At 47.5% G+C, this 26292-nt stretch overlaps 18 non-coding genes and 2 pseudogenes across 18 annotated transcripts; all 20 read left to right on the top strand.

Annotated features, from left to right (window-relative positions):
* The first annotated feature begins 485 nt into the window (after positions 1–485).
* On the top strand, positions 486–676 carry LOC142254103 (U2 spliceosomal RNA). Its single transcript, XR_012727123.1, has one exon. It is a non-coding gene; the product is annotated as a U2 spliceosomal RNA (small nuclear RNA).
* Positions 677–1807: 1131 nt separating this feature from the next.
* Positions 1808–1998, top strand: LOC142254102 (U2 spliceosomal RNA). Its single transcript, XR_012727122.1, has one exon. It is a non-coding gene; the product is annotated as a U2 spliceosomal RNA (small nuclear RNA).
* Positions 1999–3115: 1117 nt separating this feature from the next.
* On the top strand, positions 3116–3306 carry LOC142254101 (U2 spliceosomal RNA). The gene has a single exon (XR_012727121.1). It is a non-coding gene; the product is annotated as a U2 spliceosomal RNA (small nuclear RNA).
* Positions 3307–4424: 1118 nt separating this feature from the next.
* Positions 4425–4615, top strand: LOC142254099 (U2 spliceosomal RNA). Its single transcript, XR_012727119.1, has one exon. It is a non-coding gene; the product is annotated as a U2 spliceosomal RNA (small nuclear RNA).
* A 1117-nt stretch (positions 4616–5732) lies between these two features.
* On the top strand, positions 5733–5923 carry LOC142254098 (U2 spliceosomal RNA). Its single transcript, XR_012727118.1, has one exon. It is a non-coding gene; the product is annotated as a U2 spliceosomal RNA (small nuclear RNA).
* A 1117-nt stretch (positions 5924–7040) lies between these two features.
* LOC142254097 (U2 spliceosomal RNA) lies at positions 7041–7231 on the top strand. The gene has a single exon (XR_012727117.1). It is a non-coding gene; the product is annotated as a U2 spliceosomal RNA (small nuclear RNA).
* A 1116-nt stretch (positions 7232–8347) lies between these two features.
* Positions 8348–8489, top strand: LOC142253703 (U2 spliceosomal RNA; annotated as a pseudogene).
* A 698-nt stretch (positions 8490–9187) lies between these two features.
* On the top strand, positions 9188–9383 carry LOC142253295 (U2 spliceosomal RNA). The gene has a single exon (XR_012726597.1). It is a non-coding gene; the product is annotated as a U2 spliceosomal RNA (small nuclear RNA).
* A 1120-nt stretch (positions 9384–10503) lies between these two features.
* On the top strand, positions 10504–10645 carry LOC142253763 (U2 spliceosomal RNA; annotated as a pseudogene).
* A 700-nt stretch (positions 10646–11345) lies between these two features.
* On the top strand, positions 11346–11541 carry LOC142253131 (U2 spliceosomal RNA). Its single transcript, XR_012726450.1, has one exon. It is a non-coding gene; the product is annotated as a U2 spliceosomal RNA (small nuclear RNA).
* A 1333-nt stretch (positions 11542–12874) lies between these two features.
* Positions 12875–13058, top strand: LOC142253368 (U2 spliceosomal RNA). Its single transcript, XR_012726665.1, has one exon. It is a non-coding gene; the product is annotated as a U2 spliceosomal RNA (small nuclear RNA).
* A 1116-nt stretch (positions 13059–14174) lies between these two features.
* LOC142254096 (U2 spliceosomal RNA) lies at positions 14175–14365 on the top strand. The gene has a single exon (XR_012727116.1). It is a non-coding gene; the product is annotated as a U2 spliceosomal RNA (small nuclear RNA).
* A 1117-nt stretch (positions 14366–15482) lies between these two features.
* On the top strand, positions 15483–15673 carry LOC142254095 (U2 spliceosomal RNA). The gene has a single exon (XR_012727115.1). It is a non-coding gene; the product is annotated as a U2 spliceosomal RNA (small nuclear RNA).
* Positions 15674–16788: 1115 nt separating this feature from the next.
* LOC142254094 (U2 spliceosomal RNA) lies at positions 16789–16979 on the top strand. Its single transcript, XR_012727114.1, has one exon. It is a non-coding gene; the product is annotated as a U2 spliceosomal RNA (small nuclear RNA).
* Positions 16980–18097: 1118 nt separating this feature from the next.
* Positions 18098–18288, top strand: LOC142254093 (U2 spliceosomal RNA). Its single transcript, XR_012727113.1, has one exon. It is a non-coding gene; the product is annotated as a U2 spliceosomal RNA (small nuclear RNA).
* A 1117-nt stretch (positions 18289–19405) lies between these two features.
* LOC142254092 (U2 spliceosomal RNA) lies at positions 19406–19596 on the top strand. Its single transcript, XR_012727112.1, has one exon. It is a non-coding gene; the product is annotated as a U2 spliceosomal RNA (small nuclear RNA).
* A 1118-nt stretch (positions 19597–20714) lies between these two features.
* LOC142254090 (U2 spliceosomal RNA) lies at positions 20715–20905 on the top strand. The gene has a single exon (XR_012727111.1). It is a non-coding gene; the product is annotated as a U2 spliceosomal RNA (small nuclear RNA).
* Positions 20906–22864: 1959 nt separating this feature from the next.
* Positions 22865–23059, top strand: LOC142253078 (U2 spliceosomal RNA). Its single transcript, XR_012726398.1, has one exon. It is a non-coding gene; the product is annotated as a U2 spliceosomal RNA (small nuclear RNA).
* A 1117-nt stretch (positions 23060–24176) lies between these two features.
* On the top strand, positions 24177–24367 carry LOC142254089 (U2 spliceosomal RNA). The gene has a single exon (XR_012727110.1). It is a non-coding gene; the product is annotated as a U2 spliceosomal RNA (small nuclear RNA).
* Positions 24368–25484: 1117 nt separating this feature from the next.
* On the top strand, positions 25485–25675 carry LOC142252884 (U2 spliceosomal RNA). Its single transcript, XR_012726248.1, has one exon. It is a non-coding gene; the product is annotated as a U2 spliceosomal RNA (small nuclear RNA).
* Positions 25676–26292: the final 617 nt, after the last annotated feature.

Below are 26292 nucleotides of genomic sequence, written 5' to 3'. Positions count from 1 at the left end.
GGCTAGTGGAAGGAGGGGGCAATCTCTTTTTTTCCCGGGTGGTAGGGGGATGACAGGAGAAGGGAAGCGGGTGGTGAGAAAGGTACAGAGGGCAGGGTTTGGGGGCTGGGAAGGAAAGGGAAAAGATTAGGGTTTGGAGATGATGAAAGGGCTTTCTACGGGTAAGGATGGCAAAGGGTGGCAGTGACGGAAAGTCAGGCAACCTGTCCTGTCCGTCTTTTTGTATCGTGAATTGGAAAGACTGCAAGGGGGAGGGGAGTTGCTTGCGCCCTAAAGGAGGAGTTATTCAGATTCATTGCAGTGGGCGGCGGCTGCAAAACGCACCATTCTTCTTGTTTTTGCTCTGCAAAGCAGCCTTTTCAAGGGTTGGCTTGGGTGACAAAATGTCTTGTGTAGGCGTGGGTTTGTCTCCCTCTCGCTCTCTCTCCCTAAGATGTGTCCGGCATAGGCCAGGGTGCCACTCGAGGCCCAAACCAATTCTGGTTATCGCTTCTCGGCCTTTTGGCTAAGATCAAGTGTAGTATCTGTTCTTATCAGTTTAATATCTGATACGTCCCCTATCTGGGGACCATATATTAAATGGATTTTTAGAACAGGGAGATGGAAAAAGAGCTTGCTCTGTCCACTCCACGCATTGACCTGGTATTGCAGTACCTCCAGGAACGGTGCACCCCTTCTTAACCCAGTTTCCAAAAGCAGAACTCGATTCACCTGATTCATATTAGCCCGATTAGCGAATTGAAATGAATTTTTATCTAACACACTTTTTACTTGCTTTATTCATCCAAATAGCAAACTCATCACCACTCAACTTCACCAACTCTGCTATGTCCCGTGCAGTATCTTGTTGTCAGTCTAATCTAGATCATGTGTAATTGAATGGAATAGATCCCTTTTGGACAAAGTGGAGTCAGATGCTGCAGTGACCACAGGTGTGAGAGGATCTACAATTGGCATCTGGTGTTATCTCTCTGCTTCCACTCCAAATAAAGTTACCTGTTGTTACCTGAACGTCAAATACTAAGAATGGGCGGCCTATGAAAGAATTAGTACTTTCATTAAGTATACTAAACCGGCTAATTGGGAATAGACAAACTGTAAAAAGCCCTCTGAGAAAGCCCCTCTCTAACCTTTGTTAGTAAGCTTTTCTGTAGCCTGCCTGTTGATGTATTTTCGGTTTGAACAGTGCACAACATGAAGAGACGGAACACTGGCGGCTTGTCACAATGCCCCCCGATGACATCACAATAGCGCTGCTGCCTAGAAAACAAGCTGCGCAGAAGAAGTTGTTCTTTGGGTGGGAGGGTGGGCTAGTGGAAGGAGGGGGCAATCTCTTTTTTTCCCGGGTGGTAGGGGGATGACAGGAGAAGGGAAGCGGGTGGTGAGAAAGGTACAGAGGGCAGGGTTTGGGGGCTGGGAAGGAAAGGGAAAAGATTAGGGTTTGGGGATGATGAAAGGGCTTTCTACGGGTAAGGATGGCAAAGGGTGGCAGTGACGGAAAGTCAGGCAACCTGTCCTGTCCGTCTTTTTGTATCGTGAATTGGAAAGACTGCAAGGGGGAGGGGAGTTGCTTGCGCCCTAAAGGAGGAGTTATTCAGATTCATTGCAGTGGGCGGCGGCTGCAAAACGCAGGCTGCAAAACGCACCATTCTTCTTGTTTTTGCTCTGCAAAGCAGCCTTTTCAAGGGTTGGCTTGGGTGACAAAATGTCTTGTGTAGGCGTGGGTTTGTCTCCCTCTCGCTCTCTCTCCCTAAGATGTGTCCGGCATAGGCCAGGGTGCCACTCGAGGCCCAAACCAATTCTGGTTATCGCTTCTCGGCCTTTTGGCTAAGATCAAGTGTAGTATCTGTTCTTATCAGTTTAATATCTGATACGTCCCCTATCTGGGGACCATATATTAAATGGATTTTTAGAACAGGGAGATGGAAAAAGAGCTTGCTCTGTCCACTCCACGCATTGACCTGGTATTGCAGTACCTCCAGGAACGGTGCACCCCTTCTTAACCCAGTTTCCAAAAGCAGAACTCGATTCACCTGATTCATATTAGCCCGATTAGCGAATTGAAATGAATTTTTATCTAACACACTTTTTACTTGCTTTATTCATCCAAATAGCAAACTCATCACCACTCAACTTCACCAACTCTGCTATGTCCCGTGCAGTATCTTGTTGTCAGTCTAATCTAGATCATGTGTAATTGAATGGAATAGATCCCTTTTGGACAAAGTGGAGTCAGATGCTGCAGTGACCACAGGTGTGAGAGGATCTACAATTGGCATCTGGTGTTATCTCTCTGCTTCCACTCCAAATAAAGTTACCTGTTGTTACCTGAACGTCAAATACTAAGAATGGGCGGCCTATGAAAGAATTAGTACTTTCATTAAGTATACTAAACCGGCTAATTGGGAATAGACAAACTGTAAAAAGCCCTCTGAGAAAGCCCCTCTCTAACCTTTGTTAGTAAGCTTTTCTGTAGCCTGCCTGTTGATGTATTTTCGGTTTGAACAGTGCACAACATGAAGAGACGGAACACTGGCGGCTTGTCACAATGCCCCCCGATGACATCACAATAGCGCTGCTGCCTAGAAAACAAGCTGCGCAGAAGAAGTTGTTCTTTGGGTGGGAGGGTGGGCTAGTGGAAGGAGGGGGCAATCTCTTTTTTTCCCGGGTGGTAGGGGGATGACAGGAGAAGGGAAGCGGGTGGTGAGAAAGGTACAGAGGGCAGGGTTTGGGGGCTGGGAAGGAAAGGGAAAAGATTAGGGTTTGGGGATGATGAAAGGGCTTTCTACGGGTAAGGATGGCAAAGGGTGGCAGTGACGGAAAGTCAGGCAACCTGTCCTGTCCGTCTTTTTGTATCGTGAATTGGAAAGACTGCAAGGGGGAGGGGAGTTGCTTGCGCCCTAAAGGAGGAGTTATTCAGATTCATTGCAGTGGGCGGCGGCTGCAAAACGCACCATTCTTCTTGTTTTTGCTCTGCAAAGCAGCCTTTTCAAGGGTTGGCTTGGGTGACAAAATGTCTTGTGTAGGCGTGGGTTTGTCTCCCTCTCGCTCTCTCTCCCTAAGATGTGTCCGGCATAGGCCAGGGTGCCACTCGAGGCCCAAACCAATTCTGGTTATCGCTTCTCGGCCTTTTGGCTAAGATCAAGTGTAGTATCTGTTCTTATCAGTTTAATATCTGATACGTCCCCTATCTGGGGACCATATATTAAATGGATTTTTAGAACAGGGAGATGGAAAAAGAGCTTGCTCTGTCCACTCCACGCATTGACCTGGTATTGCAGTACCTCCAGGAACGGTGCACCCCTTCTTAACCCAGTTTCCAAAAGCAGAACTCGATTCACCTGATTCATATTAGCCCGATTAGCGAATTGAAATGAATTTTTATCTAACACACTTTTTACTTGCTTTATTCATCCAAATAGCAAACTCATCACCACTCAACTTCACCAACTCTGCTATGTCCCGTGCAGTATCTTGTTGTCAGTCTAATCTAGATCATGTGTAATTGAATGGAATAGATCCCTTTTGGACAAAGTGGAGTCAGATGCTGCAGTGACCACAGGTGTGAGAGGATCTACAATTGGCATCTGGTGTTATCTCTCTGCTTCCACTCCAAATAAAGTTACCTGTTGTTACCTGAACGTCAAATACTAAGAATGGGCGGCCTATGAAAGAATTAGTACTTTCATTAAGTATACTAAACCGGCTAATTGGGAATAGACAAACTGTAAAAAGCCCTCTGAGAAAGCCCCTCTCTAACCTTTGTTAGTAAGCTTTTTCTGTAGCCTGCCTGTTGATGTATTTTCGGTTTGAACAGTGCACAACATGAAGAGACGGAACACTGGCGGCTTGTCACAATGCCCCCCGATGACATCACAATAGCGCTGCTGCCTAGAAAACAAGCTGCGCAGAAGAAGTAGTTCTTTGGGTGGGAGGGTGGGCTAGTGGAAGGAGGGGGCAATCTCTTTTTTTCCCGGGTGGTAGGGGGATGACAGGAGAAGGGAAGCGGGTGGTGAGAAAGGTACAGAGGGCAGGGTTTGGGGGCTGGGAAGGAAAGGGAAAAGATTAGGGTTTGGGGATGATGAAAGGGCTTTCTACGGGTAAGGATGGCAAAGGGTGGCAGTGACGGAAAGTCAGGCAACCTGTCCTGTCCGTCTTTTTGTATCGTGAATTGGAAAGACTGCAAGGGGGAGGGGAGTTGCTTGCGCCCTAAAGGAGGAGTTATTCAGATTCATTGCAGTGGGCGGCGGCTGCAAAACGCACCATTCTTCTTGTTTTTGCTCTGCAAAGCAGCCTTTTCAAGGGTTGGCTTGGGTGACAAAATGTCTTGTGTAGGCGTGGGTTTGTCTCCCTCTCGCTCTCTCTCCCTAAGATGTGTCCGGCATAGGCCAGGGTGCCACTCGAGGCCCAAACCAATTCTGGTTATCGCTTCTCGGCCTTTTGGCTAAGATCAAGTGTAGTATCTGTTCTTATCAGTTTAATATCTGATACGTCCCCTATCTGGGGACCATATATTAAATGGATTTTTAGAACAGGGAGATGGAAAAAGAGCTTGCTCTGTCCACTCCACGCATTGACCTGGTATTGCAGTACCTCCAGGAACGGTGCACCCCTTCTTAACCCAGTTTCCAAAAGCAGAACTCGATTCACCTGATTCATATTAGCCCGATTAGCGAATTGAAATGAATTTTTATCTAACACACTTTTTACTTGCTTTATTCATCCAAATAGCAAACTCATCACCACTCAACTTCACCAACTCTGCTATGTCCCGTGCAGTATCTTGTTGTCAGTCTAATCTAGATCATGTGTAATTGAATGGAATAGATCCCTTTTGGACAAAGTGGAGTCAGATGCTGCAGTGACCACAGGTGTGAGAGGATCTACAATTGGCATCTGGTGTTATCTCTCTGCTTCCACTCCAAATAAAGTTACCTGTTGTTACCTGAACGTCAAATACTAAGAATGGGCGGCCTATGAAAGAATTAGTACTTTCATTAAGTATACTAAACCGGCTAATTGGGAATAGACAAACTGTAAAAAGCCCTCTGAGAAAGCCCCTCTCTAACCTTTGTTAGTAAGCTTTTCTGTAGCCTGCCTGTTGATGTATTTTCGGTTTGAACAGTGCACAACATGAAGAGACGGAACACTGGCGGCTTGTCACAATGCCCCCCGATGACATCACAATAGCGCTGCTGCCTAGAAAACAAGCTGCGCAGAAGAAGTTGTTCTTTGGGTGGGAGGGTGGGCTAGTGGAAGGAGGGGGCAATCTCTTTTTTTCCCGGGTGGTAGGGGGATGACAGGAGAAGGGAAGCGGGTGGTGAGAAAGGTACAGAGGGCAGGGTTTGGGGGCTGGGAAGGAAAGGGAAAAGATTAGGGTTTGGGGATGATGAAAGGGCTTTCTACGGGTAAGGATGGCAAAGGGTGGCAGTGACGGAAAGTCAGGCAACCTGTCCTGTCCGTCTTTTTGTATCGTGAATTGGAAAGACTGCAAGGGGGAGGGGAGTTGCTTGCGCCCTAAAGGAGGAGTTATTCAGATTCATTGCAGTGGGCGGCGGCTGCAAAACGCACCATTCTTCTTGTTTTTGCTCTGCAAAGCAGCCTTTTCAAGGGTTGGCTTGGGTGACAAAATGTCTTGTGTAGGCGTGGGTTTGTCTCCCTCTCGCTCTCTCTCCCTAAGATGTGTCCGGCATAGGCCAGGGTGCCACTCGAGGCCCAAACCAATTCTGGTTATCGCTTCTCGGCCTTTTGGCTAAGATCAAGTGTAGTATCTGTTCTTATCAGTTTAATATCTGATACGTCCCCTATCTGGGGACCATATATTAAATGGATTTTTAGAACAGGGAGATGGAAAAAGAGCTTGCTCTGTCCACTCCACGCATTGACCTGGTATTGCAGTACCTCCAGGAACGGTGCACCCCTTCTTAACCCAGTTTCCAAAAGCAGAACTCGATTCACCTGATTCATATTAGCCCGATTAGCGAATTGAAATGAATTTTTATCTAACACACTTTTTACTTGCTTTATTCATCCAAATAGCAAACTCATCACCACTCAACTTCACCAACTCTGCTATGTCCCGTGCAGTATCTTGTTGTCAGTCTAATCTAGATCATGTGTAATTGAATGGAATAGATCCCTTTTGGACAAAGTGGAGTCAGATGCTGCAGTGACCACAGGTGTGAGAGGATCTACAATTGGCATCTGGTGTTATCTCTCTGCTTCCACTCCAAATAAAGTTACCTGTTGTTACCTGAACGTCAAATACTAAGAATGGGCGGCCTATGAAAGAATTAGTACTTTCATTAAGTATACTAAACCGGCTAATTGGGAATAGACAAACTGTAAAAAGCCCTCTGAGAAAGCCCCTCTCTAACCTTTGTTAGTAAGCTTTTCTGTAGCCTGCCTGTTGATGTATTTTCGGTTTGAACAGTGCACAACATGAAGAGACGGAACACTGGCGGCTTGTCACAATGCCCCCCGATGACATCACAATAGCGCTGCTGCCTAGAAAACAAGCTGCGCAGAAGAAGTTGTTCTTTGGGTGGGAGGGTGGGCTAGTGGAAGGAGGGGGCAATCTCTTTTTTTCCCGGGTGGTAGGGGGATGACAGGAGAAGGGAAGCGGGTGGTGAGAAAGGTACAGAGGGCAGGGTTTGGGGGCTGGGAAGGAAAGGGAAAAGATTAGGGTTTGGGGATGATGAAAGGGCTTTCTACGGGTAAGGATGGCAAAGGGTGGCAGTGACGGAAAGTCAGGCAACCTGTCCTGTCCGTCTTTTTGTATCGTGAATTGGAAAGACTGCAAGGGGGAGGGGAGTTGCTTGCGCCCTAAAGGAGGAGTTATTCAGATTCATTGCAGTGGGCGGCGGCTGCAAAACGCACCATTCTTCTTGTTTTTGCTCTGCAAAGCAGCCTTTTCAAGGGTTGGCTTGGGTGACAAAATGTCTTGTGTAGGCGTGGGTTTGTCTCCCTCTCGCTCTCTCTCCCTAAGATGTGTCCGGCATAGGCCAGGGTGCCACTCGAGGCCCAAACCAATTCTGGTTATCGCTTCTCGGCCTTTTGGCTAAGATCAAGTGTAGTATCTGTTCTTATCAGTTTAATATCTGATACGTCCCCTATCTGGGGACCATATATTAAATGGATTTTTAGAACAGGGAGATGGAAAAAGAGCTTGCTCTGTCCACTCCACGCATTGACCTGGTATTGCAGTACCTCCAGGAACGGTGCACCCCTTCTTAACCCAGTTTCCAAAAGCAGAACTCGATTCACCTGATTCATATTAGCCCGATTAGCGAATTGAAATGAATTTTTATCTAACACACTTTTTACTTGCTTTATTCATCCAAATAGCAAACTCATCACCACTCAACTTCACCAACTCTGCTATGTCCCGTGCAGTATCTTGTTGTCAGTCTAATCTAGATCATGTGTAATTGAATGGAATAGATCCCTTTTGGACAAAGTGGAGTCAGATGCTGCAGTGACCACAGGTGTGAGAGGATCTACAATTGGCATCTGGTGTTATCTCTCTGCTTCCACTCCAAATAAAGTTACCTGTTGTTACCTGAACGTCAAATACTAAGAATGGGCGGCCTATGAAAGAATTAGTACTTTCATTAAGTATACTAAACCGGCTAATTGGGAATAGACAAACTGTAAAAAGCCCTCTGAGAAAGCCCCTCTCTAACCTTTGTTAGTAAGCTTTTCTGTAGCCTGCCTGTTGATGTATTTTCGGTTTGAACAGTGCACAACATGAAGAGACGGAACACTGGCGGCTTGTCACAATGCCCCCCGATGACATCACAATAGCGCTGCTGCCTAGAAAACAAGCTGCGCAGAAGAAGTTGTTCTTTGGGTGGGAGGGTGGGCTAGTGGAAGGAGGGGGCAATCTCTTTTTTTCCCGGGTGGTAGGGGGATGACAGGAGAAGGGAAGCGGGTGGTGAGAAAGGTACAGAGGGCAGGGTTTGGGGGCTGGGAAGGAAAGGGAAAAGATTAGGGTTTGGGGATGATGAAAGGGCTTTCTACGGGTAAGGATGGCAAAGGGTGGCAGTGACGGAAAGTCAGGCAACCTGTCCTGTCCGTCTTTTTGTATCGTGAATTGGAAAGACTGCAAGGGGGAGGGGAGTTGCTTGCGCCCTAAAGGAGGAGTTATTCAGATTCATTGCAGTGGGCGGCGGCTGCAAAACGCACCATTCTTCTTGTTTTTGCTCTGCAAAGCAGCCTTTTCAAGGGTTGGCTTGGGTGACAAAATGTCTTGTGTAGGCGTGGGTTTGTCTCCTCTCGCTCTCTCTCCCTAAGATGTGTCCGGCATAGGCCAGGGTGCCACTCGAGGCCCAAACCAATTCTGGTTATCGCTTCTCGGCCTTTTGGCTAAGATCAAGTGTAGTATCGTTCGAAAAGGTGGTTTAAGGCTCCGGCCACCTTAGTACAATGATGCAATGCACACTGGAAGGTTGCGCTTGTTAGTACTTTGGGAGGATAGTATATCCATCTAGAGGAAACCATGGCCCTACCAGGATCGAGGCTATTAGACTGAGTAAGTGTGGGGGTTATGGTGCAATGTGCCCCAGGAATGGACACCCTGGAGGGAGTCTGAACTTGCTAGGTTGGGACCCTGGTAAGCCTCAGACTCTGTCGCACGCCGCGCCTTGCCTATTCATACTTTCCAAGCATATTGCCCTATCCCGGCCTTCTGGCTAAGAAGGGAAATTTTTATAATCCCGGTCGGAGGTCCGGTCAGCTTTGGGCTGAGAAACCAACACCCGGTTGGAGGTCCGGGTCAGCTTTGGCTGAGAAACCAACACCCGGTTGGAGGTCCGGTTAGCCTTGGGCTGAGAAACCAACACCCGGTTGGAGGTCCGGTCAGCCTTGGGCTGAGAAACCAACACCCGGTTGGAGGTCCGGTCAGCCTTGGGCTGAGAAACCAACACCGGTTGACGGTCCGGGCAGTCTCGGCTGCGAAACCAACGACTAGTAGCTCCCTACTCCACTTGGGTAAGATGCCTCGGTGGACGCTGGGAGCAACAACAAGGCTCAACCAGGCTTCGGCTTGGGGGAGCACCGAAGATCCCTGACCCTCGCTGTGGCCTTCTGGCTCGGAGGGACGGGGTTGATTTTTGGGGATCCTCTTCTCACGGAGGGGTCCCACACGAATCCTAGCCTTTGCACTGTTTTTGGTGTGACTTCGGTCATGCATTTTTGCGGTGCTTTGGAAAGCTTCATTAAATCAAAAATCTGTTCTTATCAGTTTAATATCTGATACGTCCCCTATCTGGGGACCATATATTAAATGGATTTTTAGAACAGGGAGATGGAAAAAGAGCTTGCTCTGTCCACTCCACACATTGACCTGGTATTGCAGTACCTCCAGGAACGGTGCACCCCTTCTTAACCCAGTTTCCAAAAGCAGAACTCGATTCACCTGATTCATATTAGCCCCGATTAGCGAATTGAAATGAATTTTTATCTAACACACTTTTTACTTGCTTTATTCATCCAAATAGCAAACTCATCACCACTCAACTTCACCAACTCTGCTATGTCCCGTGCAGTATCTTGTTGTCAGTCTAATCTAGATCATGTGTAATTGAATGGAATAGATCCCTTTTGGACAAAGTGGAGTCAGATGCTGCAGTGACCACAGGTGTGAGAGGATCTACAATTGGCATCTGGTGTTATCTCTCTGCTTCCACTCCAAATAAAGTTACCTGTTGTTACCTGAACGTCAAATACTAAGAATGGGCGGCCTATGAAAGAATTAGTACTTTCATTAAGTATACTAAACCGGCTAATTGGGAATAGACAAACTGTAAAAAGCCCTCTGAGAAAGCCCCTCTCTAACCTTTGTTAGTAAGCTTTTCTGTAGCCTGCCTGTTGATGTATTTTCGGTTTGAACAGTGCACAACATGAAGAGACGGAACACTGGCGGCTTGTCACAATGCCCCCCGATGACATCACAATAGCGCTGCTGCCTAGAAAACAAGCTGCGCAGAAGAAGTTGTTCTTTGGGTGGGAGGGTGGGCTAGTGGAAGGAGGGGGCAATCTCTTTTTTTTCCCGGGTGGTAGGGGGATGACAGGAGAAGGGAAGCGGGTGGTGAGAAAGGTACAGAGGGCAGGGTTTGGGGGGCTGGGAAGGAAAGGGAAAAGATTAGGGTTTGGGGATGATGAAAGGGCTTTCTACGGGTAAGGATGGCAAAGGGTGGCAGTGACGGAAAGTCAGGCAACCTGTCCTGTCCGTCTTTTTGTATCGTGAATTGGAAAGACTGCAAGGGGGAGGGGAGTTGCTTGCGCCCTAAAGGAGGAGTTATTCAGATTCATTGCAGTGGGCGGCGGCTGCAAAACGCACCATTCTTCTTGTTTTTGCTCTGCAAAGCAGCCTTTTCAAGGGTTGGCTTGGGTGACAAAATGTCTTGTGTAGGCGTGGGTTTGTCTCCCTCACGCTCTCTCTCCCTAAGATGTGTCCGGCATAGGCCAGGGTGCCACTCGAGGCCCAAACCAATTCTGGTTATTGCTTCTCGGCCTTTTGGCTAAGATCAAGTGTAGTATCGTTCGAAAAGGTGGTTTAAGGCTCCGGCCACCTTAGTACAATGATGCAATGCACACTGGAAGGTTGCGCTTGTTAGTACTTTGGGAGGATAGTATATCCATCTAGAGGAAACCATGGCCCTACCAGGATCGAGGCTATTAGACTGAGTAAGTGTGGGGGTTATGGTGCAATGTGCCCCAGGAATGGACACCCTGGAGGGAGTCTGAACTTGCTAGGTTGGGACCCCTGGTAAGCCTCAGACTCTGTCGCACGCCGCGCCTTGCCTATTCATACTTTCCAAGCATATTGCCCTATCCCGGCCTTCTGGCTAAGAAGGGAAATTTTTATAATCCCGGTCGGAGGTCCGGTCAGCTTTGGGCTGAGAAACCAACACCCGGTTGGAGGTCCGGGTCAGCTTTGGCTGAGAAACCAACACCCGGTTGGAGGTCCGGTTAGCCTTGGGCTGAGAAACCAACACCCGGTTGGAGGTCCGGTCAGCCTTGGGCTGAGAAAACCAACACCCGGTTGGAGGTCCGGTCAGCCTTGGGCTGAGAAACCAACACCGGTTGACGGTCCGGGCAGTCTCGGCTGCGAAACCAACGACTAGTAGCTCCCTACTCCACTTGGGTAAGATGCCTCGGTGGACGCTGGGAGCAACAACAAGGCTCAACCAGGCTTCGGCTTGGGGGGAGCACCGAAGATCCCTGACCCTCGCTGTGGCCTTCTGGCTCGGAGGGACGGGGTTGATTTTTGGGGATCCTCTTCTCACGGAGGGGTCCACACGAATCCTAGCCTTTGCACTGTTTTTGGTGTGACTTCGGTCATGCATTTTTGCGGTGCTTTGGAAAGCTTCATTAAATCAAAAATCTGTTCTTATCAGTTTAATATCTGATACGTCCCCTATCTGGGGACCATATATTAAATGGATTTTTAGAACAGGGAGATGGAAAAAGAGCTTGCTCTGTCCACTCCACGCATTGACCTGGTATTGCAGTACCTCCAGGAACGGTGCACCCCTTCTTAACCCAGTTTCCAAAAGCAGAACTCGATTCACCTGATTCATATTAGCCCGATTAGCGAATTGAAATGAATTTTTATCTAACACACTTTTTACTTGCTTTATTCATCCAAATAGCAAACTCATCACCACTCAACTTCACCAACTCTGCTATGTCCCGTGCAGTATCTTGTTGTCAGTCTAATCTAGATCATGTGTAATTGAATGGAATAGATCCCTTTTGGACAAAGTGGAGTCAGATGCTGCAGTGACCACAGGTGTGAGAGGATCTACAATTGGCATCTGGTGTTATCTCTCTTTCCACTCCAAATAAAGTTACCTGTTGTTACCTGAACGTCAAATACTAAGAATGGGCGGCCTATGAAAGAATTAGTACTTTCATTAAGTATACTAAACCGGCTAATTGGGAATAGACAAACTGTAAAAAGCCCTCTGAGAAAGCCCCTCTCTAACCTTTGTTAGTAAGCTTTTCTGTAGCCTGCCTGTTGATGTATTTTCGGTTTGAACAGTGCACAACATGAAGAGACGGAACACTGGCGGCTTGTCACAATGCCCCCCGATGACATCACAATAGCGCTGCTGCCTAGAAAACAAGCTGCGCAGAAGAAGTTGTTCTTTGGGTGGGAGGGTGGGCTAGTGAAGGAGGGGGCAATCTCTTTTTTTCCCGGGTGGTAGGGGGATGACAGGAGAAGGGAAGCGGGTGGTGAGAAAGGTACAGAGGGCAGGGTTTGGGGGCTGGGAAGGAAAGGGAAAAGATTAGGGTTTGGGGATGATGAAAGGGCTTTCTACGGGTAAGGATGGCAAAGGGTGGCAGTGACGGAAAGTCAGGCAACCTGTCCTGTCCGTCTTTTTGTATCGTGAATTGGAAAGACTGCAAGGGGGAGGGGAGTTGCTTGCGCCCTAAAGGAGGAGTTATTCAGATTCATTGCAGTGGGCGGCGGCTGCAAAACGCACCATTCTTCTTGTTTTTGCTCTGCAAAGCAGCCTTTTCAAGGGTTGGCTTGGGTGACAAAATGTCTTGTGTAGGCGTGGGTTTGTCTCCCTCTCGCTCTCTCTCCCTAAGATGTGTCCGGCATAGGCCAGGGTGCCACTCGAGGCCCAAACCAATTCTGGTTATCGCTTCTCGGCCTTTTGGCTAAGATCAAGTGTAGTCCCTTCATTGGGTTTGCCTTGGTCTTGGCTGGGAGGGGCCCGGGCTTGCACAACCGCCGGCCTCGGGGATTGTTGCGCCTTTTGGTGCTTACGTCCCCTTGTGGCTAGTGGTTCCTGGGCTCGGGAGGCGATCACCCAGGCACTGCGCTTTTGTGTGGTGGCCTGCTGGCCTTCGGGGCTACCTTGATTCTGAAAATTGCGGATGAAATCTCATCTGTTCTTATCAGTTTAATATCTGATACGTCCCCTATCTGGGGACCATATATTAAATGGATTTTTAGAACAGGGAGATGGAAAAAGAGCTTGCTCTGTCCACTCCACGCATTGACCTGGTATTGCAGTACCTCCAGGAACGGTGCACCCCTTCTTAACCCAGTTTCCAAAAGCAGAACTCGATTCACCTGATTCATATTAGCCCGATTAGCGAATTGAAATGAATTTTTATCTAACACACTTTTTACTTGCTTTATTCATCCAAATAGCAAACTCATCACCACTCAACTTCACCAACTCTGCTATGTCCCGTGCAGTATCTTGTTGTCAGTCTAATCTAGATCATGTGTAATTGAATGGAATAGATCCCTTTTGGACAAAGTGGAGTCAGATGCTGCAGTGACCACAGGTGTGAGAGGATCTACAATTGGCATCTGGTGTTATCTCTCTGCTTCCACTCCAAATAAAGTTACCTGTTGTTACCTGAACGTCAAATACTAAGAATGGGCGGCCTATGAAAGAATTAGTACTTTCATTAAGTATACTAAACCGGCTAATTGGGAATAGACAAACTGTAAAAAGCCCTCTGAGAAAGCCCCTCTCTAACCTTTGTTAGTAAGCTTTTCTGTAGCCTGCCTGTTGATGTATTTTCGGTTTGAACAGTGCACAACATGAAGAGACGGAACACTGGCGGCTTGTCACAATGCCCCCCGATGACATCACAATAGCGCTGCTGCCTAGAAAACAAGCTGCGCAGAAGAAGTTGTTCTTTGGGTGGAGGGTGGGCTAGTGGAAGGAGGGGGCAATCTCTTTTTTTCCCGGGTGGTAGGGGGATGACAGGAGAAGGGAAGCGGGTGGTGAGAAAGGTACAGAGGGCAGGGTTTGGGGGCTGGGAAGGAAAGGGAAAAGATTAGGGTTTGGGGATGATGAAAGGGCTTTCTACGGGTAAGGATGGCAAAGGGTGGCAGTGACGGAAAGTCAGGCAACCTGTCCTGTCCGTCTTTTTGTATCGTGAATTGGAAAGACTGCAAGGGGGAGGGGAGTTGCTTGCGCCCTAAAGGAGGAGTTATTCAGATTCATTGCAGTGGGCGGCGGCTGCAAAACGCACCATTCTTCTTGTTTTTGCTCTGCAAAGCAGCCTTTTCAAGGGTTGGCTTGGGTGACAAAATGTCTTGTGTAGGCGTGGGTTTGTCTCCCTCTCGCTCTCTCTCCCTAAGATGTGTCCGGCATAGGCCAGGGTGCCACTCGAGGCCCAAACCAATTCTGGTTATCGCTTCTCGGCCTTTTGGCTAAGATCAAGTGTAGTATCTGTTCTTATCAGTTTAATATCTGATACGTCCCCTATCTGGGGACCATATATTAAATGGATTTTTAGAACAGGGAGATGGAAAAAGAGCTTGCTCTGTCCACTCCACGCATTGACCTGGTATTGCAGTACCTCCAGGAACGGTGCACCCCTTCTTAACCCAGTTTCCAAAAGCAGAACTCGATTCACCTGATTCATATTAGCCCGATTAGCGAATTGAAATGAATTTTTATCTAACACACTTTTTACTTGCTTTATTCATCCAAATAGCAAACTCATCACCACTCAACTTCACCAACTCTGCTATGTCCCGTGCAGTATCTTGTTGTCAGTCTAATCTAGATCATGTGTAATTGAATGGAATAGATCCCTTTTGGACAAAGTGGAGTCAGATGCTGCAGTGACCACAGGTGTGAGAGGATCTACAATTGGCATCTGGTGTTATCTCTCTGCTTCCACTCCAAATAAAGTTACCTGTTGTTACCTGAACGTCAAATACTAAGAATGGGCGGCCTATGAAAGAATTAGTACTTTCATTAAGTATACTAAACCGGCTAATTGGGAATAGACAAACTGTAAAAAGCCCTCTGAGAAAGCCCCTCTCTAACCTTTGTTAGTAAGCTTTTCTGTAGCCTGCCTGTTGATGTATTTTCGGTTTGAACAGTGCACAACATGAAGAGACGGAACACTGGCGGCTTGTCACAATGCCCCCCGATGACATCACAATAGCGCTGCTGCCTAGAAAACAAGCTGCGCAGAAGAAGTTGTTCTTTGGGTGGGAGGGTGGGCTAGTGGAAGGAGGGGGCAATCTCTTTTTTTCCCGGGTGGTAGGGGGATGACAGGAGAAGGGAAGCGGGTGGTGAGAAAGGTACAGAGGGCAGGGTTTGGGGGCTGGGAAGGAAAGGGAAAAGATTAGGGTTTGGGGATGATGAAAGGGCTTTCTACGGGTAAGGATGGCAAAGGGTGGCAGTGACGGAAAGTCAGGCAACCTGTCCTGTCCGTCTTTTTGTATCGTGAATTGGAAAGACTGCAAGGGGGAGGGGAGTTGCTTGCGCCCTAAAGGAGGAGTTATTCAGATTCATTGCAGTGGGCGGCGGCTGCAAAACGCACCATTCTTCTTGTTTTTGCTCTGCAAAGCAGCCTTTTCAAGGGTTGGCTTGGGTGACAAAATGTCTTGTGTAGGCGTGGGTTTGTCTCCCTCTCGCTCTCTCTCCCTAAGATGTGTCCGGCATAGGCCAGGGTGCCACTCGAGGCCCAAACCAATTCTGGTTATCGCTTCTCGGCCTTTTGGCTAAGATCAAGTGTAGTATCTGTTCTTATCAGTTTAATATCTGATACGTCCCCTATCTGGGGACCATATATTAAATGGATTTTTAGAACAGGGAGATGGAAAAAGAGCTTGCTCTGTCCACTCCACGCATTGACCTGGTATTGCAGTACCTCCAGGAACGGTGCACCCCTTCTTAACCCAGTTTCCAAAAGCAGAACTCGATTCACCTGATTCATATTAGCCCGATTAGCGAATTGAAATGAATTTTTATCTAACACTTTTTACTTGCTTTATTCATCCAAATAGCAAACTCATCACCACTCAACTTCACCAACTCTGCTATGTCCCGTGCAGTATCTTGTTGTCAGTCTAATCTAGATCATGTGTAATTGAATGGAATAGATCCCTTTTGGACAAAGTGGAGTCAGATGCTGCAGTGACCACAGGTGTGAGAGGATCTACAATTGGCATCTGGTGTTATCTCTCTGCTTCCACTCCAAATAAAGTTACCTGTTGTTACCTGAACGTCAAATACTAAGAATGGGCGGCCTATGAAAGAATTAGTACTTTCATTAAGTATACTAAACCGGCTAATTGGGAATAGACAAACTGTAAAAAGCCCTCTGAGAAAGCCCCTCTCTAACCTTTGTTAGTAAGCTTTTCTGTAGCCTGCCTGTTGATGTATTTTCGGTTTGAACAGTGCACAACATGAAGAGACGGAACACTGGCGGCTTGTCACAATGCCCCCCGATGACATCACAATAGCGCTGCTGCCTAGAAAACAAGCTGCGCAGAAGAAGTTGTTCTTTGGGTGGGAGGGTGGGCTAGTGGAAGGAGGGGGCAATCTCTTTTTTTCCCGGGTGGTAGGGGGATGACAGGAGAAGGGAAGCGGGTGGTGAGAAAGGTACAGAGGGCAGGGTTTGGGGGCTGGGAAGGAAAGGGAAAAGATTAGGGTTTGGGGATGATGAAAGGGCTTTCTACGGGTAAGGATGGCAAAGGGTGGCAGTGACGGAAAGTCAGGCAACCTGTCCTGTCCGTCTTTTTGTATCGTGAATTGGAAAGACTGCAAGGGGGAGGGGAGTTGCTTGCGCCCTAAAGGAGGAGTTATTCAGATTCATTGCAGTGGGCGGCGGCTGCAAAACGCACCATTCTTCTTGTTTTTGCTCTGCAAAGCAGCCTTTTCAAGGGTTGGCTTGGGTGACAAAATGTCTTGTGTAGGCGTGGGTTTGTCTCCCTCTCGCTCTCTCTCCCTAAGATGTGTCCGGCATAGGCCAGGGTGCCACTCGAGGCCCAAACCAATTCTGGTTATCGCTTCTCGGCCTTTTGGCTAAGATCAAGTGTAGTATCTGTTCTTATCAGTTTAATATCTGATACGTCCCCTATCTGGGGACCATATATTAAATGGATTTTTAGAACAGGGAGATGGAAAAAGAGCTTGCTCTGTCCACTCCACGCATTGACCTGGTATTGCAGTACCTCCAGGAACGGTGCACCCCTTCTTAACCCAGTTTCCAAAAGCAGAACTCGATTCACCTGATTCATATTAGCCCGATTAGCGAATTGAAATGAATTTTTATCTAACACACTTTTTACTTGCTTTATTCATCCAAATAGCAAACTCATCACCACTCAACTTCACCAACTCTGCTATGTCCCGTGCAGTATCTTGTTGTCAGTCTAATCTAGATCATGTGTAATTGAATGGAATAGATCCCTTTTGGACAAAGTGGAGTCAGATGCTGCAGTGACCACAGGTGTGAGAGGATCTACAATTGGCATCTGGTGTTATCTCTCTGCTTCCACTCCAAATAAAGTTACCTGTTGTTACCTGAACGTCAAATACTAAGAATGGGCGGCCTATGAAAGAATTAGTACTTTCATTAAGTATACTAAACCGGCTAATTGGGAATAGACAAACTGTAAAAAGCCCTCTGAGAAAGCCCCTCTCTAACCTTTGTTAGTAAGCTTTTCTGTAGCCTGCCTGTTGATGTATTTTCGGTTTGAACAGTGCACAACATGAAGAGACGGAACACTGGCGGCTTGTCACAATGCCCCCCGATGACATCACAATAGCGCTGCTGCCTAGAAAACAAGCTGCGCAGAAGAAGTTGTTCTTTGGGTGGGAGGGTGGGCTAGTGGAAGGAGGGGGCAATCTCTTTTTTTCCCGGGTGGTAGGGGGATGACAGGAGAAGGGAAGCGGGTGGTGAGAAAGGTACAGAGGGCAGGGTTTGGGGGCTGGGAAGGAAAGGGAAAAGATTAGGGTTTGGGGATGATGAAAGGGCTTTCTACGGGTAAGGATGGCAAAGGGTGGCAGTGACGGAAAGTCAGGCAACCTGTCCTGTCCGTCTTTTTGTATCGTGAATTGGAAAGACTGCAAGGGGGGAGGGGAGTTGCTTGCGCCCTAAAGGAGGAGTTATTCAGATTCATTGCAGTGGGCGGCGGCTGCAAAACGCACCATTCTTCTTGTTTTTGTTCTGCAAAGCAGCCTTTTCAAGGGTTGGCTTGGGTGACAAAATGTCTTGTGTAGGCGTGGGTTTGTCTCCCTCTCGCTCTCTCTCCCTAAGATGTGTCCGGCATAGGCCAGGGTGCCACTCGAGGCCCAAACCAATTCTGGTTATCGCTTCTCGGCCTTTTGGCTAAGATCAAGTGTAGTATCTGTTCTTATCAGTTTAATATCTGATACGTCCCCTATCTGGGGACCATATATTAAATGGATTTTTAGAACAGGGAGATGGAAAAAGAGCTTGCTCTGTCCACTCCACGCATTGACCTGGTATTGCAGTACCTCCAGGAACGGTGCACCCCTTCTTAACCCAGTTTCCAAAAGCAGAACTCGATTCACCTGATTCATATTAGCCCGATTAGCGAATTGAAATGAATTTTTATCTAACACACTTTTTACTTGCTTTATTCATCCAAATAGCAAACTCATCACCACTCAACTTCACCAACTCTGCTATGTCCCGTGCAGTATCTTGTTGTCAGTCTAATCTAGATCATGTGTAATTGAATGGAATAGATCCCTTTTGGACAAAGTGGAGTCAGATGCTGCAGTGACCACAGGTGTGAGAGGATCTACAATTGGCATCTGGTGTTATCTCTCTGCTTCCACTCCAAATAAAGTTACCTGTTGTTACCTGAACGTCAAATACTAAGAATGGGCGGCCTATGAAAGAATTAGTACTTTCATTAAGTATACTAAACCGGCTAATTGGGAATAGACAAACTGTAAAAAGCCCTCTGAGAAAGCCCCTCTCTAACCTTTGTTAGTAAGCTTTTCTGTAGCCTGCCTGTTGATGTATTTTCGGTTTGAACAGTGCACAACATGAAGAGACGGAACACTGGCGGTTTGTCACAATGCCCCCCGATGACATCACAATAGCGCTGCTGCCTAGAAAACAAGCTGCGCAGAAGAAGTTGTTCTTTGGGTGGGAGGGTGGGCTAGTGGAAGGAGGGGGCAATCTCTTTTTTTCCCGGGTGGTAGGGGGATGACAGGAGAAGGGAAGCGGGTGGTGAGAAAGGTACAGAGGGCAGGGTTTGGGGGCTGGGAAGGAAAGGGAAAAGATTAGGGTTTGGGGATGATGAAAGGGCTTTCTACGGGTAAGGATGGCAAAGGGTGGCAGTGACGGAAAGTCAGGCAACCTGTCCTGTCCGTCTTTTTGTATCGTGAATTGGAAAGACTGCAAGGGGGAGGGGAGTTGCTTGCGCCCTAAAGGAGGAGTTATTCAGATTCATTGCAGTGGGCGGCGGCTGCAAAACGCACCATTCTTCTTGTTTTTGCTCTGCAAAGCAGCCTTTTCAAGGGTTGGCTTGGGTGACAAAATGTCTTGTGTAGGCGTGGGTTTGTCTCCCTCTCGCTCTCTCTCCCTAAGATGTGTCCGGCATAGGCCAGGGTGCCACTCGAGGCCCAAACCAATTCTGGTTATCGCTTCTCGGCCTTTTGGCTAAGATCAAGTGTAGTATCTGTTCTTATCAGTTTAATATCTGATACGTCCCCTATCTGGGGACCATATATTAAATGGATTTTTAGAACAGGGAGATGGAAAAAGAGCTTGCTCTGTCCACTCCACGCATTGACCTGGTATTGCAGTACCTCCAGGAACGGTGCACCCCTTCTTAACCCAGTTTCCAAAAGCAGAACTCGATTCACCTGATTCATATTAGCCCGATTAGCGAATTGAAATGAATTTTTATCTAACACACTTTTTACTTGCTTTATTCATCCAAATAGCAAACTCATCACCACTCAACTTCACCAACTCTGCTATGTCCCGTGCAGTATCTTGTTGTCAGTCTAATCTAGATCATGTGTAATTGAATGGAATAGATCCCTTTTGGACAAAGTGGAGTCAGATGCTGCAGTGACCACAGGTGTGAGAGGATCTACAATTGGCATCTGGTGTTATCTCTCTGCTTCCACTCCAAATAAAGTTACCTGTTGTTACCTGAACGTCAAATACTAAGAATGGGCGGCCTATGAAAGAATTAGTACTTTCATTAAGTATACTAAACCGGCTAATTGGGAATAGACAAACTGTAAAAAGCCCTCTGAGAAAGCCCCTCTCTAACCTTTGTTAGTAAGCTTTTCTGTAGCCTGCCTGTTGATGTATTTTCGGTTTGAACAGTGCACAACATGAAGAGACGGAACACTGGCGGCTTGTCACAATGCCCCCCGATGACATCACAATAGCGCTGCTGCCTAGAAAACAAGCTGCGCAGAAGAAGTTGTTCTTTGGGTGGGAGGGTGGGCTAGTGGAAGGAGGGGGCAATCTCTTTTTTTCCCGGGTGGTAGGGGGATGACAGGAGAAGGGAAGCGGGGTGGTGAGAAAGGTACAGAGGGCAGGGTTTGGGGGCTGGGAAGGAAAGGGAAAAGATTAGGGTTTGGGGATGATGAAAGGGCTTTCTACGGGTAAGGATGGCAAAGGGTGGCAGTGACGGAAAGTCAGGCAACCTGTCCTGTCCGTCTTTTTGTATCGTGAATTGGAAAGACTGCAAGGGGGAGGGGAGTTGCTTGCGCCCTAAAGGAGGAGTTATTCAGATTCATTGCAGTGGGCGGCAGCTGCAAAACGCACCATTCTTCTTGTTTTTGCTCTGCAAAGCAGCCTTTTCAAGGGTTGGCTTGGGTGACAAAATGTCTTGTGTAGGCGTGGGTTTGTCTCCCTCTCGCTCTCTCTCCCTAAGATGTGTCCGGCATAGGCCAGGGTGCCACTCGAGGCCCAAACCAATTCTGGTTATCGCTTCTCGGCCTTTTGGCTAAGATCAAGTGTAGTATCTGTTCTTATCAGTTTAATATCTGATACGTCCCCTATCTGGGGACCATATATTAAATGGATTTTTAGAACAGGGAGATGGAAAAAGAGCTTGCTCTGTCCACTCCACGCATTGACCTGGTATTGCAGTACCTCCAGGAACGGTGCACCCCTTCTTAACCCAGTTTCCAAAAGCAGAACTCGATTCACCTGATTCATATTAGCCCGATTAGCGAATTGAAATGAATTTTTATCTAACACACTTTTTACTTGCTTTATTCATCCAAATAGCAAACTCATCACCACTCAACTTCACCAACTCTGCTATGTCCCGTGCAGTATCTTGTTGTCAGTCTAATCTAGATCATGTGTAATTGAATGGAATAGATCCCTTTTGGACAAAGTGGAGTCAGATGCTGCAGTGACCACAGGTGTGAGAGGATCTACAATTGGCATCTGGTGTTATCTCTCTGCTTCCACTCCAAATAAAGTTACCTGTTGTTACCTGAACGTCAAATACTAAGAATGGGCGGCCTATGAAAGAATTAGTACTTTCATTAAGTATACTAAACCGGCTAATTGGGAATAGACAAACTGTAAAAAGCCCTCTGAGAAAGCCCCTCTCTAACCTTTGTTAGTAAGCTTTTCTGTAGCCTGCCTGTTGATGTATTTTCGGTTTGAACAGTGCACAACATGAAGAGACGGAACACTGGCGGCTTGTCACAATGCCCCCCGATGACATCACAATAGCGCTGCTGCCTAGAAAACAAGCTGCGCAGAAGAAGTTGTTCTTTGGGTGGGAGGGTGGGCTAGTGGAAGGAGGGGGCAATCTCTTTTTTTCCCGGGTGGTAGGGGGATGACAGGAGAAGGGAAGCGGGTGGTGAGAAAGGTACAGAGGGCAGGGTTTGGGGGCTGGGAAGGAAAGGGAAAAGATTAGGGTTTGGGGATGATGAAAGGGCTTTCTACGGGTAAGGATGGCAAAGGGTGGCAGTGACGGAAAGTCAGGCAACCTGTCCTGTCCGTCTTTTTGTATCGTGAATTGGAAAGACTGCAAGGGGGAGGGGAGTTGCTTGCGCCCTAAAGGAGGAGTTATTCAGATTCATTGCAGTGGGCGGCGGCTGCAAAACGCACCATTCTTCTTGTTTTTGCTCTGCAAAGCAGCCTTTTCAAGGGTTGGCTTGGGTGACAAAATGTCTTGTGTAGGCGTGGGTTTGTCTCCCTGTCGCTCTCTCTCCCTAAGATGTGTCCGGCATAGGCCAGGGTGCCACTCGAGGCCCAAACCAATTCTGGTTATCGCTTCTCGGCCTTTTGGCTAAGATCAAGTGTAATAGTATCGTTCGAAAAGGTGGTTTAAGGCTCCGGCCACCTTAGTACAATGATGCAATGCACACTGGAAGGTTGCGCTTGTTAGTACTTTAGGAGGATAGTATATCCATCTAGAGGAAACCATGGCCCTACCAGGATCGAGGCTATTAGACTGAGTAAGTGTGGGGGTTATGGTGCAATGTGCCCCAGGAATTGACACCCTGGAGGGAGTCTGAACTTGCTAGGTTGGGACCCTGGTAAGCCTCAGACTCTGTCGCACGCCGCGCCTTGCCTATTCATACTTTCCAAGCATATTGCCCTATCCCGGCCTTCTGGCTAAGAAGGGAAATTTTTATAATCCCGGTCGGAGGTCCGGTCAGCTTTGGGCTGAGAAACCAACACTCGGTTGGAGGTCCGGGTCAGCTTTGGCTGAGAAACCAACACCCGGTTGGAGGTCCGGTTAGCCTTGGGCTGAGAAACCAACACCCGGTTGGAGGTCCGGTCAGCCTTGGGCTGAGAAACCAACACCCGGTTGGAGGTCCGGTCAGCCTTGGGCTGAGAAACCAACACCGGTTGACGGTCCGGGCAGTCTCGGCTGCGAAACCAACGACTAGTAGCTCCCTACTCCACTTGGGTAAGATGCCTCGGTGGACGCTGGGAGCAACAACAAGGCTCAACCAGGCTTCGGCTTGGGGGAGCACCGAAGATCCCTGACCCTCGCTGTGGCCTTCTGGCTCGGAGGGACGGGGTTGATTTTTGGGGATCCTCTTCTCACGGAGGGGTCCACACGAATCCTAGCCTTTGCACTGTTTTTGGTGTGACTTCGGTCATGCATTTTTGCGGTGCTTTGGAAAGCTTCATTAAATCAAAATCTGTTCTTATCAGTTTAATATCTGATACGTCCCCTATCTGGGGACCATATATTAAATGGATTTTTAGAACAGGGAGATGGAAAAAGAGCTTGCTCTGTCCACTCCACGCATTGACCTGGTATTGCAGTACCTCCAGGAACGGTGCACCCCTTCTTAACCCAGTTTCCAAAAGCAGAACTCGATTCACCTGATTCATATTAGCCCGATTAGCGAATTGAAATGAATTTTTATCTAACACACTTTTTACTTGCTTTATTCATCCAAATAGCAAACTCATCACCACTCAACTTCACCAACTCTGCTATGTCCCGTGCAGTATCTTGTTGTCAGTCTAATCTAGATCATGTGTAATTGAATGGAATAGATCCCTTTTGGACAAAGTGGAGTCAGATGCTGCAGTGACCACAGGTGTGAGAGGATCTACAATTGGCATCTGGTGTTATCTCTCTGCTTCCACTCCAAATAAAGTTACCTGTTGTTACCTGAACGTCAAATACTAAGAATGGGCGGCCTATGAAAGAATTAGTACTTTCATTAAGTATACTAAACCGGCTAATTGGGAATAGACAAACTGTAAAAAGCCCTCTGAGAAAGCCCCTCTCTAACCTTTGTTAGTAAGCTTTTCTGTAGCCTGCCTGTTGATGTATTTTCGGTTTGAACAGTGCACAACATGAAGAGACGGAACACTGGCGGCTTGTCACAATGCCCCCCGATGACATCACAATAGCGCTGCTGCCTAGAAAACAAGCTGCGCAGAAGAAGTTGTTCTTTGGGTGGGAGGGTGGGCTAGTGGAAGGAGGGGGCAATCTCTTTTTTTCCCGGGTGGTAGGGGGATGACAGGAGAAGGGAAGCGGGTGGTGAGAAAGGTACAGAGGGCAGGGTTTGGGGGCTGGGAAGGAAAGGGAAAAGATTAGGGTTTGGGGATGATGAAAGGGCTTTCTACGGGTAAGGATGGCAAAGGGTGGCAGTGACGGAAAGTCAGGCAACCTGTCCTGTCCGTCTTTTTGTATCGTGAATTGGAAAGACTGCAAGGGGGAGGGGAGTTGCTTGCGCCCTAAAGGAGGAGTTATTCAGATTCATTGCAGTGGGCGGCGGCTGCAAAACGCACCATTCTTCTTGTTTTTGCTCTGCAAAGCAGCCTTTTCAAGGGTTGGCTTGGGTGACAAAATGTCTTGTGTAGGCGTGGGTTTGTCTCCCTCTCGCTCTCTCTCCCTAAGATGTGTCCGGCATAGGCCAGGGTGCCACTCGAGGCCCAAACCAATTCTGGTTATCGCTTCTCGGCCTTTTGGCTAAGATCAAGTGTAGTATCTGTTCTTATCAGTTTAATATCTGATACGTCCCCTATCTGGGGACCATATATTAAATGGATTTTTAGAACAGGGAGATGGAAAAAGAGCTTGCTCTGTCCACTCCACGCATTGACCTGGTATTGCAGTACCTCCAGGAACGGTGCACCCCTTCTTAACCCAGTTTCCAAAAGCAGAACTCGATTCACCTGATTCATATTAGCCCGATTAGCGAATTGAAATGAATTTTTATCTAACACACTTTTTACTTGCTTTATTCATCCAAATAGCAAACTCATCACCACTCAACTTCACCAACTCTGCTATGTCCCGTGCAGTATCTTGTTGTCAGTCTAATCTAGATCATGTGTAATTGAATGGAATAGATCCCTTTTGGACAAAGTGGAGTCAGATGCTGCAGTGACCACAGGTGTGAGAAGATCTACAATTGGCATCTGGTGTTATCTCTCTGCTTCCACTCCAAATAAAGTTACCTGTTGTTACCTGAACGTCAAATACTAAGAATGGGCGGCCTATGAAAGAATTAGTACTTTCATTAAGTATACTAAACCGGCTAATTGGGAATAGACAAACTGTAAAAAGCCCTCTGAGAAAGCCCCTCTCTAACCTTTGTTAGTAAGCTTTTCTGTAGCCTGCCTGTTGATGTATTTTCGGTTTGAACAGTGCACAACATGAAGAGACGGAACACTGGCGGCTTGTCACAATGCCCCCCGATGACATCACAATAGCGCTGCTGCCTAGAAAACAAGCTGCGCAGAAGAAGTTGTTCTTTGGGTGGGAGGGTGGGCTAGTGGAAGGAGGGGGCAATCTCTTTTTTTCCCGGGTGGTAGGGGGATGACAGGAGAAGGGAAGCGGGTGGTGAGAAAGGTACAGAGGGCAGGGTTTGGGGGCTGGGAAGGAAAGGGAAAAGATTAGGGTTTGGGGATGATGAAAGGGCTTTCTACGGGTAAGGATGGCAAAGGGTGGCAGTGACGGAAAGTCAGGCAACCTGTCCTGTCCGTCTTTTTGTATCGTGAATTGGAAAGACTGCAAGGGGGAGGGGAGTTGCTTGCGCCCTAAAGGAGGAGTTATTCAGATTCATTGCAGTGGGCGGCGGCTGCAAAACGCACCATTCTTCTTGTTTTTGCTCTGCAAAGCAGCCTTTTCAAGGGTTGGCTTGGGTGACAAAATGTCTTGTGTAGGCGTGGGTTTGTCTCCCTCTCGCTCTCTCTCCCTAAGATGTGTCCGGCATAGGCCAGGGTGCCACTCGAGGCCCAAACCAATTCTGGTTATCGCTTCTCGGCCTTTTGGCTAAGATCAAGTGTAGTATCTGTTCTTATCAGTTTAATATCTGATGCGTCCCCTATCTGGGGACCATATATTAAATGGATTTTTAGAACAGGGAGATGGAAAAAGAGCTTGCTCTGTCCACTCCACGCATTGACCTGGTATTGCAGTACCTCCAGGAACGGTGCACCCCTTCTTAACCCAGTTTCCAAAAGCAGAACTCGATTCACCTGATTCATATTAGCCCGATTAGCGAATTGAAATGAATTTTTATCTAACACACTTTTTACTTGCTTTATTCATCCAAATAGCAAACTCATCACCACTCAACTTCACCAACTCTGCTATGTCCCGTGCAGTATCTTGTTGTCAGTCTAATCTAGATCATGTGTAATTGAATGGAATAGATCCCTTTTGGACAAAGTGGAGTCAGATGCTGCAGTGACCACAGGTGTGAGAGGATCTACAATTGGCATCTGGTGTTATCTCTCTGCTTCCACTCCAAATAAAGTTACCTGTTGTTACCTGAACGTCAAATACTAAGAATGGGCGGCCTATGAAAGAATTAGTACTTTCATTAAGTATACTAAACCGGCTAATTGGTAATAGACAAACTGTAAAAAGCCCTCTGAGAAAGCCCCTCTCTAACCTTTGTTAGTAAGCTTTTCTGTAGCCTGCCTGTTGATGTATTTTCGGTTTGAACAGTGCACAACATGAAGAGACGGAACACTGGCGGCTTGTCACAATGCCCCCCGATGACATCACAATAGCGCTGCTGCCTAGAAAACAAGCTGCGCAGAAGAAGTTGTTCT

This window comes from Anomaloglossus baeobatrachus, chromosome 9 (genome assembly GCF_048569485.1).
Source record: "Anomaloglossus baeobatrachus isolate aAnoBae1 chromosome 9, aAnoBae1.hap1, whole genome shotgun sequence".
NCBI lineage: Eukaryota > Metazoa > Chordata > Amphibia > Anura > Aromobatidae > Anomaloglossus > Anomaloglossus baeobatrachus.
Note: the sequence above shows the minus strand (reverse complement) of the source record. Positions and strands in the feature narration are given on the sequence as shown.